At 33.8% G+C, this 17,638-nt stretch overlaps 1 long non-coding RNA gene across 1 annotated transcript in view; it reads right to left on the bottom strand.

Moving 5' to 3' along the window:
- LOC109823921 overlaps positions 432–17,638 on the bottom strand; it is a 21,757-nt gene continuing 4,550 nt past the window's right edge. The window contains exon 4 of the long non-coding RNA XR_002242506.1: positions 432–860. This is a non-coding gene — a long non-coding RNA (uncharacterized LOC109823921). The remainder of the gene's footprint in view (positions 861–17,638) is intronic.

Genomic DNA, 17,638 nt, shown 5'->3' with positions numbered 1-17,638 from the left:
TTGACGTGCATCCTTGACTCCCGTCAAGGATGCGCATTTTACCGTAAACAATGCATATCCATCAAGAATGTGCATCCTTGATGGGCCTGCCATCAATAATGCATACAATCTAGAGGGTGGGGGGATTGCTGAAAATTCACAATTTCATTAATATAAAATACACATTTTCCTGTATGCGATACTTCAATGGAAAATATACGCAATTCATCAACAAATACAATATTTTCATCATACTTGTCAAAATCACCACAATCTACATGTACCAAAGCCCAGTAAAGTACATCCATAATTCACAGACTATATTTCTCATACATCCAAGATACACAATACAAAAGATTGAAATTTCACAACCCTTTCTCATACATCCAAGATACACAATACAAAAGATCGAAATTTCACAATCCAATCAAACAAGATAAATCCACAAAATGCCTACAATAGGAACATAATCATAGTACCCACAAACAAGTCTAGGATATAAAATTTTACAAAATCCAACAAACATGTCACAATCCCCACAAACAAATCTAGGATATATAAAGTACTACAAATAGTCGAGATGCAGAAGTATATATCTCCCATACAAGTATGTCCAAGATACAAAATGATAAAACTCACTAATTGAGATCTTCATCCTCGTCGTATCCTCATCCCCATCATTGGTGGCTGATCCATTCCTACAACTGGTGTTCCGATGACATCATCACTCCTTCGTGCTAATCATCCAAGATATGAAGTAAATATGTTAGCCCATTCTCTAGTTGGAAGCCCATTTTTTTATTTACACTGACATGATAACCCTTAGTAATTTCTTTCTTAGCTCACTCCCTTACGGCCTTTCTTCTTGTAAACTTCATTTCCTACGAAGCCAGGAAGAAAAACAAATATATTAGTAATGTAAAAGTGCAAAACTGTAAGTTAATAAATCATTTAATGTATAAAGAAAAATCCTAAAATCATTTTAATTTGATAAAGCTTTGTGACCATATATCTACGTGAGAAATAACATCAATGCTAGATATTTCTTTTTGAGTTTCTCACAAGGAAACTATGAAAAAGAAAGGGGATTACCAAAATATTTAACAGGTCGATCTATTAGCATGTACAAGTTAATAAAGGAGGGTGGCTGCTCCCCACTCTCACCTAATGAGTATATATGCATATATCATAAATAATAAATATTTACTAATTAGTACCAGTAAGGGGATATAATGTTGGCATTGCAGGGAACGAGGGCAATGACTTCTCACTCTCACCTAAAGGAAATAACGAGCATAAGTGTATATACCATGAATAATAAATGTTTTACTAATTAATACCTGATCTACATGAATTTGACCATTGTTGGTCGATGTCGGGTTTATGAAATTGCCTCCTACTCGTCTGTAGACATCTGCAAGTTGACCCTCCGTCGAGCCATGTAAAAAGTTCTATTCATTCGAAACCGTTAAAATTGATACGAGTGGATGAAGGGTCAAACCACGACGGGTTCACCTACATGAGATCATTTTTTCCTGCTTCATGTGTCAATAGAATTAAAATTCCGATCACATTTTTAAGTTTCTTTTATCATATTGATTATCATAAATTGGAAACTACTCCTTTTTATTAGACATCCAAACGACCCTTTAATTATATAGTTTTGAACTTAGATATGGACTAAAATGAACCGGACCCATATCTAACTATTTTCAAGAAACGGATGTGAAGTGTAAGCCATACGTCCAAGATGTGTTTGACAAGTGTTTTAAATTAGCACATGTATCGTATAATTGAGTACATGTTGAACTAAATGCATTCATATATTCAAGAAGTGTCCATGAACATGAAGTTTGGGTACGAAAAAGTGTCAGGTACGTGTCCGGTACGGATATAGTTATAGAAGTACCTGTAACATAGATGTATACTGATAAATTTAAGACATCGTTGTATGAATTTACTATATTGAAAATGATCCATTTAAAAGATTATGCAAACTGCATTCATATTCGATTTGACTAGAATTAAAAACTAATTACCTTTCTACTATGTTACCTGGGTACTTCTATTAGGAAGCCATACCCACATCCGATACGTACACTTACCTATACCTGTACACATACGCAAACCTCACGGGAGCTTATTGTATATATGCGCATGTTTGATTGGGTGTATACTCAATTATATAATACATGCACTAATTTAAAACATTCCTCGTACACTTGCTAGATGTATATTCTACACTTCACATCTATTCTTTTTTATTGATCTTATGTAAATAAAAAAATAATATTGATCTTATGTAAATTGCTAACTTTAACACATAAATATACATAAGGTGCATATATATAGTCGTGTCCCCATACCCTATCTTTTACAAATTTGATGTGTCCCGTTATACCCACGCACCAATACCCATAGTCATACCCATGCCACCTAGCCTTCCAGTAACAAGAATGTGCTTCCTGGAGATATAATTTGTAATACATTTAGAGAGATTCAGGGAATGGATTAATAAAATTTAGGAGAATAAACAAATTCTAATGCAGAGTTCTAAGCAAAGAAATATTACAAATTGCCACAAATACAAAGTTAATTGTTTTTTAGTCAGGTGAAATTTCCCCATTGTTAATCCAAGCATTTTCTGCTTCTCTTTAGAGATTGAGTTTGACCAAAATATAGAGCATTATACTATGTAACATGGACGCAAATATGCATACAGATGCCGACACAGATATGGATACAGATGCCGACACAGATATGGATACAGACGCCGACACAGATATGGACATGGGACACATCAAATTTGTTAAATGTAGGAGACGGGGACACGAAAAAATTATTAAATGTAGGGTATATATAAATTTTCAATTATATCAAATATTGAATGAAAATACCCATAATATTTCTATGTTTCTATCTATTATTTAAATTTTTTTAAAATCAAGTTAAATCAAACTAAGAATAAGGTTTAACAATAAACGTTTAGTTATGATCACATGGAATAATACGAAAGGTATTTTTCAATTATTTAAGTAATGAGTTTCAGTTTTCGGGATAAAAATCGATTTGTACTGAACCCAAAATTACCAAACTAGTTTAGGTATAAGCAATAGGTCAATCGACTGGGATTTTCTTTGAACCACACGTGTCCATGGGCGTGTCCATGGGCGTGTCCGCGGAGAATCCACGTCCGACATGATAGACACGGCATACAAAACGTCATCTGAGTAACCTAGGTAATATGTGAACTTAAAGCAACCACTGAAAACATCAACATTATAAATAATTCAAAATGCCATTAGATGGACATAGTTTTGGGAGTCAGGTAGACTACTTTACAACAGAAATCAGAATTTTATAAATTTAGTTGATCCACCATTAACCCATTGCTCTATCTTATATCTGTTTTGTGCAATATCCAGTACATGTTTGCTTCTGAAGATCTGGTTATCCTGGAACGATAACATTTAATTAAAAAATAAATAATGTTATATATAAATTTAAAATTGTAAGTATAGGTTGAACCACAAATGAAGATTTTACCTTTAGTAGGCATTAGAATCTCAATTACCCTGGATATCTGTTATATATTTCCATCTTTTAGCTATGTAGAAGCTTATATTACTCTGTAAGTATTCCATTCAGTTTGATTCATTTTTAGCCCCTACATTGAACTAGTGTTAATACAAGCATTGCATTTACGTGTTGTGTGATTCCGTACTTTTTTTACTTATCATTCTCTTATAAGTGCATTTTCAGTTTCCGACAATTACAGTAGAGGGTGGTGGCATGCTTGGAGGAAGATATGACTCATTTGGTGGTGGTCACATTGGTGAGGGTCGGATGGGTGGTTTTAACCATGGTGGTGGATATGGTAGCACTTCACTCTTTGGAAGGCCTCATGATTGCCCTTCATCACGCCTGATGGGTGGTTTAGGTTAATCTGTTGGGTCGGATTGTTTTGGTTCATTTGTTAGGACTCCAGGATCAAACTGATTCATTTGGTGGTGGTCACATTGGTGGTGGTCGGATGGGTGGTTTTAACCATGGTGGTGGATATGGTAGCACTTCACTCTTTGGAAGTTCTCATGGTTGCCCTTCATCAGGCCTGATGGGTGGTTAAGGTTAATATGTTGGGTCGGATTGTTTCGGTTCATTTGTTAGGACTCCAGGATCAAACTGAAAAGGTATTCCGGAAATTTTGGAGCGTTTAGAAAATTTGAAGATTCCAGGAGTTCTGGAGACTATGGGAAATTTGCAGGTTCTTACGCCTAGTTTGGCACGCGAGAATGAGTGGGAATGGAATGTAATTCCAACCTCTCATTCATGCTTACCAAACATTGTGTAATTTGATGCTAGAAATATCATTCACACTCCTCATCAATTCCCACTTAATGTGGGAATTGCTATTCCCAATGAGTTACCAATAGGGGTGCCAAACGGTTCGGATATATCCGAACCGATCCGCATCCGTATCCGAACGGATGCGGATATGGTAGGCTAATTTTGAAACCGGGCGGATACGGTAACGGATACGGATATGGTTTCGGATTTTTTTTCGGATACGGATTCGGTAACGGATATGAGGGTTGCGGATACGGATATCCGCAATATAATAGTGATTCGGGTAATCGGGTCCCCATCTTATAGTTACAAACCCGCTAACCCAAAACCAAAACTAAAAAGAAAAAACCCTAGGCCCTCACTCACCCTCAGCCCTCACTCCTCAAGCCGCCTCCACTCTCAAATCGCTCCACACCTCCACGATTCTCCAGCGACGGAGCGGCGGGATTTTCCGGCGATCTCACAGCCGGCGATCTCACAGCCGGCGATCTCTTCTCCTCTACCTTCTCGCCAGCGAAGAGTCAGCGAAGACTGAGTCGCCACTCGCCTCCTCTACCTTTTCGTGTAAATTGGGTAACCATTTTTAGCTGCACCTAACTCTCAAATCAAGTTACTACAAAACTAGAAACATCAAGATCAAGCAATGATATGGGGTTTTTTCGTACTCTTCTGCAAATTATAAAATTCCAAATGGGCCATTTAACAAAAATCAACCGTCAATTTAATCACAAGTCGTCGTCGGCTGGATGTTTCATGAAGATTGACAAAGATATTTGTACACATTACTAGCTAGACACTGTTTTTTGTCTACTTGTTTTTTAAGCCAATTTAAGCCCTTGTTGACAGCGAATCCTGCTCCCTGGGGCTTTCTACACAAAAAATCCGAATTTCTCATGCAAAATAAATATTAATTGTGTATCAAATAACAATAAATAGTTATGATTGAGAAATGGGAGAAAATAAACCCTGTATTGTAATAAGTTGTAGCTGCAGTTATGTTACACAAGTTTGTTTTGGGCTATCAGTGCTTTTAGACTTTTGCAAGGATCCATTGCAATTAACTATTTTTAGCTGCCAGAAATTAACTTAGTTAAATTGGATTTTTAGTTGGGTTGTGCTACTGAAGATTTTGGATGAAGATTATATGTCTAATAAATTTGTGCTCAATTTTAGTTTTCAATTGATGGTTTTGTATGAAGATTATATGTCTAATAGATTTATGTCGAATATCCGTTTATATCCGTGATCATATCCGATCCGATTCTTAAATATCCGAACCGTATCCGTTTCCGATAAATGCGGATATGGTTAAGGTTTTTTCTTACCGAGGGTGATCCGTATCCGTATCCGTTTATAAAAAGCGGATATGGATATGGTAAACGTCATATCCGAACCGTATCCGCTCCGATAACACCCCTAGTTACCAAGGAATTGATATTCTCACGCAAATGAGAATAAAAATAATAAACTAAATTTCAGATATACCCTTCTTAAGGATATTCCCACTTAATTCTATAATCACTCCCAAACATGAGAATAAAAAGTAACATTCTACTCCCACATCAATTCCTTTCTATTCTTACTTGACTTCATTCCCGTGTACCAAACGAGGCGTTAGGGATTCTGGAGAGTTTGGGAATTTTACAGGTTCTAAGGCTTCTAGAGGGTTTGGAAGCTTCCAGGTTCTAGGGATCCTGGAGAGTTTGGTGGTAGATTTGTTACTAGTGGATATGGTAACAGTTTAGGTTTTGGAAGGTCTTGTACCCCCAAAGTCCAAATCTACCTCAGTCGACATTAGAAGAAGAGAAGAGAGCTAGAGAGAGAGGGAGGGAAGGAGAGGGAGGGAGAGGGAGAGGGAGGCGAAGAGTAGAAATAGAAAGGAGAGAAAGAGAGAGAGAGTGTGTGTGTGAGAGAGAGAGAGAGAGAGAACGACGCAGAAAAAGAGAGTAGCGCCTGAGCAGTTGGTTCCTGCAGATCTAGGTACGTACAATGGCTTTTGCCAGAATTGTGTGTGAGACTCCTACAATGGACCACTATAGGGATCGCTTAGGTGGAATTTTGGTGTCCCTTTGTGTTGTTTTTCTGAGCTTTTTTCTTAACTAACAAAAAAATTAAAAATGGAATTTTGTTGGAAGTTTGTGTCAAAAGAAACATTAAAATGATTGATTTTAGGAAAAGAACTAAGCTACTCTTTATTTATGATAACTAGACTCTGATTAATATAACTGAGTTATAATTTTAATAATAATAATTTAAAAAAGCAAATGAACTGATTATAGATAAACATGGATAAAAATATTAATCTACCTTATTAAAAAGTAAAAATTAATTGTTCCTTCATTTAATATGATTTATTTTTGAAAATAATTTTAAAAAGATAAAGAAACGTGGTGTGTTGAGAGGTTATCAAGTGGAAAAAACTTTGATTATTGTTTTAGCATTGGTCCTTATTATAAATAGATAATAAATTATAGGTATAGTACAGACCCATAGGTTTGTTTAAAACCTGGCACGCATATGTACTCCATGACATGAATTATAATTATATGACTAGAAATAACAACATTTTCTTAGTAAGTATAAGATGTTGCTGGTCCATTTTCATAAATATCATGTTCTTGAGACTAAATTATCAAACCCGATTAAAGAAAGTTGGTGCAAATAAGCTACAATGAATCACAAATAACCTAGGCTAGCAATTCAATGCAAATAAGCTATATCAGACAAAGAAAAATTATCTTGTGTTTAACATTCTAGAAGACTGAAAGATATGCTTCGTCTTTGAAGTACCGAGATTAGTAGACAATCTTCTAATTATTTTGGTGATCCAAAATTTTATATATTTATATGAAGGTGTTAGGTCCTATTATTTATTTAAATGTGTGCTAATATGAGTGTTAATTAAGTGTTGTATCATTATTCATCAAAGGACTGACTAACTACATAATTAAGTGTTGTATCATTATTCATCAAAGGATTGACTATCTACATTACAACTGAGAAAAATAGTCAATCTATATATTGTTTAGATAATCTTGTAATTGCATTCTGAAAACTAAGTAATATTTGAAAGAAGCAATTTATGAATGAATTGAATTGTTAAGTGAGAATCTCACATAGAAATTCAATGTAGCTAAGTTAATACTTCTAATTGCATTAGGGTATTATTAATTTAATTATTTTAAAGGCGTACAAATGGGTAATAAATCAATTAATGACTCATGTTCTTCTCGCATTTTTCAAATTGAGAGAGAAAAAGTAAAGAGTGGGGGGAGAGATGGGGTAGGACAAAGATATTTTCCTTAAATCATCAGACAAATCTTTACAGTGGTTGGGGAGGGGGGCACAAAAAGGACAACATATTTCCCTTGAACACATTACAAACATCATAATAGCACATCATAATAGCACATCAATTATTAATCTAGGGGACTTACCATTTTGATATTCATGTGTTCAATGTAAATAATCAGTATTACTACTGTAGTAATCTAATATCATAGTAGCACAACAGTTATTAGTCTAGGGGCCTTATTCACATGTATTTTGATCTTCCTAGTTTTGACTAAAAGTAGACAAAATTTAATTTTCACTATTTTCAAATTGTTAATAAGAACAAACATGTTTAAATAATAAAAAAATGAGAACAAGCAACTTCATAATAAAATAAGAATAAAGAAGTTTAAATAAATTAACAAATAGTCATCTTATCAATATACATTAATTTTATAATTTTATAATTTCTCAACAATATTTCTCATGTATAACTCACTATCCCTTATGTTGCAAAAGGCTCAACCAACTTTTTTTTTAATAAATCAGAGCATTTGTCTACTTCACTAACAGCGAGGAGTCCTATATAATAATAATAAAAGAAATTCAACCTCATCATTTTCTATTGTCGATTGATGCGAGTTTTAAGAGTATAAATAGAGAGGAGAGAGTCTGAGAGAGGGGGGAAGCGGAGAGCAAAAATAGCGAGAAGAGAGAGCGATGGTGCAGAAACAAAACCTTAAGAGAAAGGGGGAAGAGGGGAGAGAGAGACAAAGAGAGTGAGAAAGCGACACAGAAATGAAAGACAAAGAGGAGACAGAGTGATGCAGAAAAGAGAGACAAAGGTGTCATTTTAAGAGCGACACAGAAAAGAGCGATGTAGAAAAGCGCCTATGCAGTTGGCTCCCACAAAACGTACAACATTCGTCAACTTTGTGAGACTCCAACGATAGACTGGATAAAGTAGGATAAAATACATAAAGATCAGAAACATAAATCGAATGACAATATATATTTGGTCATAAAAGATAGTTTTGCAAAACAACATCATGAAATAAACAAATGAATGGGCAAATTTAGATATACAATAATATGGAGGGCAAATTTATAAACTACCTTCAATTTGAGGGGTATAATCTCAAAAACTCTATTATATAACAAATTGTTGTCTAAATCTACTTCAGAATCTCAGAAAACTCTTTCCTATTACGACCGATGTAAGTTTGTCGGAGAAAATATTATATATATGATGAATTAAAACCACATTCTTTCTACGACATGGGATTGGTAATATATCATTTATTCATTGTTTTATTGTTGGGTTATTATTAGTTCATGTGAAGCTAACATTACCCAAATAGCCAAACATAATGTGAAACAATATACCATAGAAGAAGTGGGGGCGGCCATTTCTTTCTCATAGAAGTCGTACCAAAAAGCTATAAGCTAAACCCTAGCTAGGGAGAGAGCAGAAACAATATTTCTTTTTTTTTTTTGAATTTGAACCATGTAATTGAATTATTAGTATAACATACTTTTAAGTGAAATTTGTGCTTTTAAGTGGAATTTGTGCACTAATATTTTGATAGACTATGATTTTAAAGAAGTATGTGATTTCAAAGTTTTTTTTGTCAATGAAATAAAGTTTATTCATTTTCCAAATTGTGAAATTTGTGAATACATCATAAGATCCAGTTCTCAAACTGGTAACCTATTAACAAAAAGTTTACAAACTCTCATTCTTCTCTTTCAAATATTGTGGTATATCCTCATTCAAAATTTTTGAGAAGATGAAGAATTTCACTGCTCGAAACACTTGATCAGGCCCTTGACTCTTCCTTTGGAATATTCTCAAGTTTCTTTCTTCCCAAATTAAGTATGTTGTAACTGATAGAGCCATCCTCTTCACTTTCTTCATAAAACCTTTCCCCTTAAGGTTAATGCAATATCAATTAATAATGTTATTCCAGCTGCAAGACTCCAAGTATACTGCAACCAATCCATCATTCTGTTCCAAATATAAACTGAAATTTGACAATCGAAAAAGAGATGCTTGCTTGTTTCCAAATTTTGATTTGAACATAGAACACATTGATTTGTGTTCAATATTCTCATCCTGCACAGTCTCTCTTGTGTTAACAGCCTGGAGTGATTGATTAACTATAAAACAAATGAATGTAGATGATTGAGATAAGGCTCTGTATATAGAAGATATCTGAACTTTTCCATTTGAGTAGCAACCACCAATTGTATTTTGCAAATTTTCAGCATTACCAAACTTTGCTAATACCATATCCCTTACAATTGTATTTCAAAGTTTTTTCGGAATAAATGTGTGTTTTCTCTCGCATAGTAAAAAAGGGTTGCTTCACCCTTTTTCTTCAAATTCACATGTATTTTAATCTTTCCAGTTTTAACTAAAAGTAGACAAAATTTAATTTTCACTATTTTTAAATTGTTAATAAGAAGAAACATGTTTAAATTATTAAAAAAATAAGAACAAGCAACTTCATAATGAAATAAGAACAAACAAGTTTAAATAAATTAACAAATAGTTACCTTATCAGTATACATTAATTTTATAATTTTCTAATTTCTCAACAATATTTCTCATATATAACTCCATGCCACTGATGTTGCAAAAGGCTTAACCAACTTTTTTTTAATAAAGCAGAGCATTTGTCTACTTCATTGACAGTGAGTTCTATATAATAATAATAAAAAAATTCAACATCATCCTTGCCTATTGTGGATTGTTGCGAGTTTTAAGACTATAAATAGAGGAGAGTCTGAGAGATGGGGAGGCAGAGAGCAGAAATAACGAGAAGAGAGAGCGCGACAACGCAGAAACAAAACCTTATTTGAGAGAGGGAAGGGGGAGAGAGAGAGACAGAGAGAGCGACGCAAAAAAGAGAGAAAGTGGAGAGAGCGACGCAAAAAAGAGAGGCAGAGGTGTCATTTTAAGAGCGACGCAGAAAAGAGCATCGCAGACAAGCGCCTAGGCAGTTGGCTCCTGCAGAACGTACAACAACTTTTGCCAGCTTTGTGAGACTTCAATGGACCATTTTAAGAAGACACTAAGAATATTTTTATTTTTAGGCATTTAATTATAAATAATGTCATGGTGTACATGTGCTTGCTAGATTTTAAACAAAAAATATATATAACATATCTATTATTTGTAATCTGTTTATAATAATGATTAATGCTAAAGAAATAACTTGACAAACTCTTCATACACCATGTTTATTTATCTTTTTTAAAATTATTTTTAAAAATAGATCGCATTAAATGGAACAAAACATTAAATTTTTACATTTGGAAAAGGTAATTTAGTATTCTTATCCATGTTAATCTATAATCCGCTCATTTTTTTTAATTATTATTATTAAAATTGTAACTCAATTGTACTAATCATAGTCTGGTTATCATAAATAAAGAGTAGTTTAATTTTTTTTCCTAAAACTAATCAGTTTAATGCATCTTTTGGGACAATTTCTAACAAAATTCTATTTTTATTTTAATTGTTATTTTAAAAAAACCCGATAAAAGCAATCCGTTGGCTAAAAAATATATGGGGACAAATACAAACTAGGGGGAAAACATCGCTTGTGCACTGTAAGATTCAAACACGTGGAGTGACAATAAAATGACACTTCGGCGGTCCCTAAATTGGTCCATCGTTGGAATCTCACAAAGCTGGCGAAAGTAGTTGTACATTCTACAGGAGCCAACTACCCAAGCGCTTTTCTACGTCGCTCTTTTCTGCGTTGCTCTTAAAATGACATCTTCGTCTCTCTTTTCTGCGTCGCTCTCCTCTTTCTCTCTTTTTTGCGTCGCTCTTTGTCTCTCTCTTCCCCCCTTCCCCCTCTATTAGGGTTTTGTTTCTGCACCATCGCTCTCTCCCTCTCTATTCTCGCTATTTCTGCTCTCCGCCTCCCCTCTCTCTCACTCTCTCCTCTCTATTTAGTCTTAAAACTCGCATCAATCGACAATAAAAAAGGATGAGGTTGAATTTCTTTTATTATTATTATATAAGACTCCTCTCACAGTCAGTGAAGTAAACAAATGCTCTGCTTTATTAAAAAAATTTGGTTGAGCCTTTTGCAACATCAGGGACAGGGAGTTATACATAAGAAATATTGTTGAGAAATTAGAAAATTATAAAATTAATGTATATTGATAAGATAACTATTTGTTAATTTATTTAAAAACTTGTTTGTTCTTATTTCATTATGAAGCTGTTTGTTCTCATTTTTTTCATTATTCAAACATGTTTGTTCTTATTAACAATTTGAAAATAGTAAAAATTAAATTGTCTACTTTTAGTCAAAACTGGGAGCAGTAAAATACATGTGAATTTGAAGAAAAAGGGTAAAACAACCCTTTTTTACTATGCGAGTGAAAATACACCTTTATTCCGCAGAAACTTTGAAATCACAAACTTCTTTAAAATCATAGTCTATCAAAATATTAGCGCACAAATTTCACTTAAAAAGTATATTATACTAATAATTCAATTATTCATCATGGTTCAAATTCAAAAAAAATGAAATATTGTTATTAAAAGACACTTTTTTGTAATTTCCATTTTTCTTCAAATTTCTAAACATAGTCACTGCTACACCTCTTACTGCATATTCAATTTCTAGTTTTTCTTAGTTAGAAGAAATTTCTAGTTTTTCTTCTAGTTTTTGTGATTTTCTATTTTCTTATATTAATTTGATAATTAAAACTATTTTTCCATATTAGATGATTGTCTTTAATCAATGGCCTCCAATTGTAATGGTTATGTTAGATGTCTATTAATGTCTCAAGGTCAGGTATTTAAATGCCTATTAATGTAAATAACCATAAATTAAGGGAATAATTGAGATTCTACCTCAGCCAAGTGGATTGGGACTTGGAAGAGAGAGGGTGAGTGAAAATAACCGTATAAATTAACTCATACATTATAACCTAGAAATTTCACATTAATGCGGATTATTTACATCGAGCACATAGATATCAAAATGGTAAGGCCCCTAGACTAATACATGTTGTGCTACTATGATATTAGATTACTACAATAGTAATACTGATTATTTACATCGAGCACATGGATATCAAAATGGTAAGGCCCCTAGATTAATAACTGTTGTGCTATTATGATGTTAGTAATATGGTCAAGGGAAATACCTTGTCCTATCTGTGCCCCCCTCCCCAACCACTTTTTCTCTCACTTTAAGATTTGTCTGGTGATTTAAGGAAAATATCTTTGTCCTATCCCCTCTCTCCCCCCTCACTCTCTTTACTTTCTCTCTCTCAATTAAAAAAATGCGAGAAGGATATGAGTCATTAATTGATTTATTACTCATTTGTACGCCTTTAAAATAATTAAATTAATAATACCCTAATGCAATTAGAAGTATTAACTTAGCTACTCATTTGTACGCCTTTAAAATAATTAAATTAATAATACCCTAATGCAATTAGAAGTATTAACTTAGCTACATTGAATTTCTATGTGAGATTCTCACAATTAATAATACCCTAATGCAATTAGAAGTATTAACTTAGCTACATTGAATTTCTATGTGAGATTCTCACATAACAAATGTAGATAGTCAATCCTTTGATGAATAATGATACAATACTTAATTATGTAGTTAGTCAGTCATTTGATGAACAATGATACAACACTTAATTATGTAGTTAGCCAGTCCTTTGATGAAAAATCATACAACACTTAATTAACACTCTCATATTAGCACACATTTAAATAAATAATAGACACTAACACCTTCATATAAATATATAAAATTTTAGATCACCAAAATAATTAGAAGATTGTCTACTAATCTCGGTACTTCAAAAGACGAAACATATCTTTCAGTCTTCTAGAATGTTAGACACAAGATAATTTTTCTGTCTGATATAGCATATTTGCACTGAATTGTTAGCCTAGGTTATTTGTGATTCATTATAGCTTATTTGCACCAACTTTTTTTAATCGACTTTGACAATTTAGTCTCAAGAACATGATATTTATGAAAATGGGCCAGCAACATCTTATACTTACTAAATAAATTTTGTTATTTCTAGGCATATAATTATAATTCATGTGGAGTACATATGCTTGCTAGATTTTAAACAAACCAATGGTATGTACTATACCTATAATTTATTATCCATTTATAATAACGATCAATGCTAAAACAATAATCAAAGTTTTTTCCACTTGATAACCTCTCAACACGCCACGTTTCTTTATCTTTTTTAACATTATTTACAAAAATAAATCATATTAAATGAAGAACAATTAATTTTTACTTTTTAATATGGTAGATTAATATTTTTATCCATGTTTATCTATAATCAGTTCATTTGCTTTTTTTAATTATTATTATTAAAATTATAACACAGTTATATTACTCGAGTAGCTTAGTTCTTTTCCTAAAATCAATCATTTTAATGCTGCTTTTGAGACAAACTTTCCAACAAAATTCCGTTTTTATTTTAATTGTTAGTTAAGAAAAAAAATCTTAGAAAAACAACACAAAGGGACACCAAAATTCCACCTAAGCGATCCTTACAGTGGTCAATTGTAGGAGTCTCACACACAATTCTGGCAAAAGTTGTTGTACGTACCTAGATCTACAGGAACCAACTGCTCAGGCGCTACTCTCTTTTTCTGCGTCGTTCTCTCTCTCTCTCTCTCTCACACACACACTCTCTCTCTCTTTCTCTCCTTTCTATTTCTACTCTTCGCCTCCCTCTCCCTCCCCTCCTTCCCTCCCTCCCTCCCTCCCTCCTTCTTCTAACTATTATATTCTTTCTTATTAGTTTATTAGTAATACAATTGAGAAAAAATAGTTTTATCCATAAATTAAAAAATTCCAAACTAAATAATTAAACCATTATTTTTAAATTTTGTTCACGCTAATAGCAAACTAAGGTGAAATATACTTGTTTATAAATAAGTTTTTTAGAAGCAAATAATGACTTGCTACAACTCTTCTGCTTTTGAACTTCATTTAGGACACTAAGCTGACTCCAATCTTTACTTGTTGGAATTTCTTGTGAAAAAGAAGTTTGCGTCAAAATCAAGAAAAAGAAATGGTCAAATAACAAATATTTAAAGAGACTAAAAAGACATAGGAATAAAAAACATAAGCCACATATATAACCCTACAGCTTTCCTCCTTCACATCTCCCGCCATAACAGTGAACCAGCTAAAGTAGGATAAAATACATAAAGATCAGAAACATAAATCGAAGGACAATATATATTTGGTTATAAAAGAAAATTTTGCAAAGCATCATCATGAAATAAACAATTGAATGGGCAAATTTAGATATACAATAATATGGAGGGCAAATTTAAAAACTACCTTCAATTTGAGGGGTATAAATCTCAAAAACTCTATTATATAACAAATTGTTATCTAAATCTACTTCGGAATCTCAGAAAACTCTTTCTCATTACGGCCGATGTAAGTTTGCCGAAGAAAATATTATATATATGATAAGTTAAAACCACATTCTTTTTACGACATGGGATTGGTAATATATCATTTATTCGTTAATTTATTATTGGGTTATTATTAGTTTATGTGAAGCTAACATTACCCAAATAGCCAAACATAATGTGAAACAATATACCATAGAAAAAGTGGGGGCGGCCATTTCTTTCTCTTCGAAGACGGCTCAAAAACCTATAAGCTAAACCCTAGCTAGAGAGAGCAGAAACAATGAGAAGATGTGAGAGCAGAAGCAGCGAGAAGACGTGAGAGAGAGGGAGAAAGCGACGACACAAAACCCTGAGGGAGAGGGAAGAAGAGAGAAAGCAGGAGAGGCAAAGACTAGAAATAGAGAGGAGAGAGTCGGAGAGAGGGAGGCGGCGAGTAGAAATAATGAGAAAAGAGAGGGAGAGTGACGACGCAAAAACAAAACCCTAAGAGAGAGGGAGGGAGAGGGGAGAGAGACAGAAAGTGACAGAGCAACGCAGAAAAGAAAGGCAGAGAACAGAGAGCGACGCAAAAAAGATAGAGGTGTTATTTTAAGAGCGATGCGTTTTTTTTATTTTTTTAAAATTAGAAAATAAAATTTTCTTGCCCCAACGATTGTAACCGTTGGGACAAAGTCAGCTCCAACGGGTGTTTTAGCAACGACGCAGAAAAGATAGAGAGGTTATTTTAAGAGCGATGCATTTTCTTATTTTTTAAAATTAGAAAATAAAATTTTCTTGCCTAAACGATTGTAACCGTTGGGGCAAAGTTAGCCCCAGCGCGATTTGCCCCAACGGGTGTTTTAGCAGCCCCAACGCTCTCCGTCTCTCACGTCACTCTCTCTTCTGCGTCACTCTGTCACTCTCCGTCTCTCTCCCCCCTTCCCTCTCCTTCTCTTAAGGTTTTGTTTCTACCCCGTCGCTCTCTCCCTCTCTCTCTCTCTTCTCTATTTCTAGTCTTTGCTTCTCCTACTTGCTCTCTTCTTCCCTCTCCCTCTCTCTTAGGGTTATGTGTCGTTGCTCTCTCCCTCTCTAACATCTTCTCGCTATTTCTGCTCTCACGTCTTCTTGATGTTTTTGCTCTCCCTCTCTCTAGCTAGGGTTTAACCTAAAGCATTTTGGTACAGCTTCGAAGGAGGAATGTTGTAGAGTTATATATGTGGCTTATGTTTTGTATTCCTGTATTTTTTAGTCTATTTAAATATTTGTTATTTGACCATTACTTTTTCTTAATTTTGACGCAGATTTTTTTTCCACAAGGAATTCCAATAAGTAAAGATTGGAGTCAGCTTAGGGTCGTAAAATAAAATTCGAAATCATAAGCGTTGTAGTGAGTCATTATTTTCTTCTAAAAACCTTAATATAGTTTTATAAAAAAGCATAATTCACCCTTGCTTGTTGCAGTATTAGCATGAACAAAATTAAAAAATAATGGTTTAATATTTGGTTTCGAATTTGTTAATTTATGGATAAAACTATATTTTCTCAGTTGTACTGCTAATAAACTAATAACAAAGAATATAAAAGTTAGGGGCTTTTTGAATAATGTTGAAAGCATATTTTTTTAAGAACCCAAATTGTACTAATCATAGTCTCGTTATCATAAATAAAGAGTAGTTTAATTTTTTTCCCTAAAACTAATAAGTTTAATGCTGCTTTTGAGACAAAATTTCCAAGAAAATTCTATTTTTATTTTAATTGTTAGTTTAAAAACCCAAAAAAACAATCTGTTGGCTAAAAAATATATGGGGACAAATAGAAACTAGGTAAAAAAGGAACTTTGCTTGTGAACTGTAAGATTCAAACACGTGGAGTGACAATAAAATGACACCTCAGCGGTCCCTAAAATGGTCCATCGTTGGAGTCTCACAAAGCTGATGAAAGTTGAACGTTCTACAGGAGCCAACTGCCCATGCGCTTTTCTGCGTCGCTCTTTTTTGCGTCGCTCTTAAAATGACACATCTGTCTCTCTTTTTTGCGTTGCTCTCCCGTCTTTTTTTTCTGCGTCACTCTGTCACTCTCTCTGTCTCTCTCCCCCCTTCCCTCTCTCTCTCTTAGAGTTTTGTTTCTGTGCCGTCACTCTATCCCTCTCTCTTCTCACTATTTCTGTTCTCCGCCTCCCTCTCTGACTCTCTCCTCTCTATTGCTAGTATTTGCCTCTCCTTTCTCTCTCTCTTCTTCCCTCTCCCTCTCTCTTAGGGTTCTATGTCGTCGCTCTCTCCCTCTCTCACGTTTTCTTGTTGTTTCTGCTCTCACGTCTTCTCGTTGTTTCTGCTCTCTCCCTCTCTCTCTCTCTCTCTCTCTCTAGCTAGGGATTAACCTATAGCTTTTTGGTACAGCTTCGAAGAGAAAGTAATGGTCGCCCCCACTTCTTCTAAGGTATATTGTTTCGCATTATGTTTGGCTATTTGGGTAATGTTAGCTTCACATTAACTAATAATAACCCAACAATAAAACAATGAATAAATGATATATCATCAATCTCATGTCGTAGAAAGAATATGATTTTAACTCATCATATATATAATATTTTCTCCAGCAAACTTGCAT

This window comes from Asparagus officinalis, chromosome 9, assembly GCF_001876935.1.
Source record: "Asparagus officinalis chromosome 9, Aspof.V1, whole genome shotgun sequence".
Classification (NCBI taxonomy): Eukaryota; Viridiplantae; Streptophyta; class Magnoliopsida; order Asparagales; family Asparagaceae; genus Asparagus; species Asparagus officinalis.
Note: the sequence above shows the minus strand (reverse complement) of the source record. Positions and strands in the feature narration are given on the sequence as shown.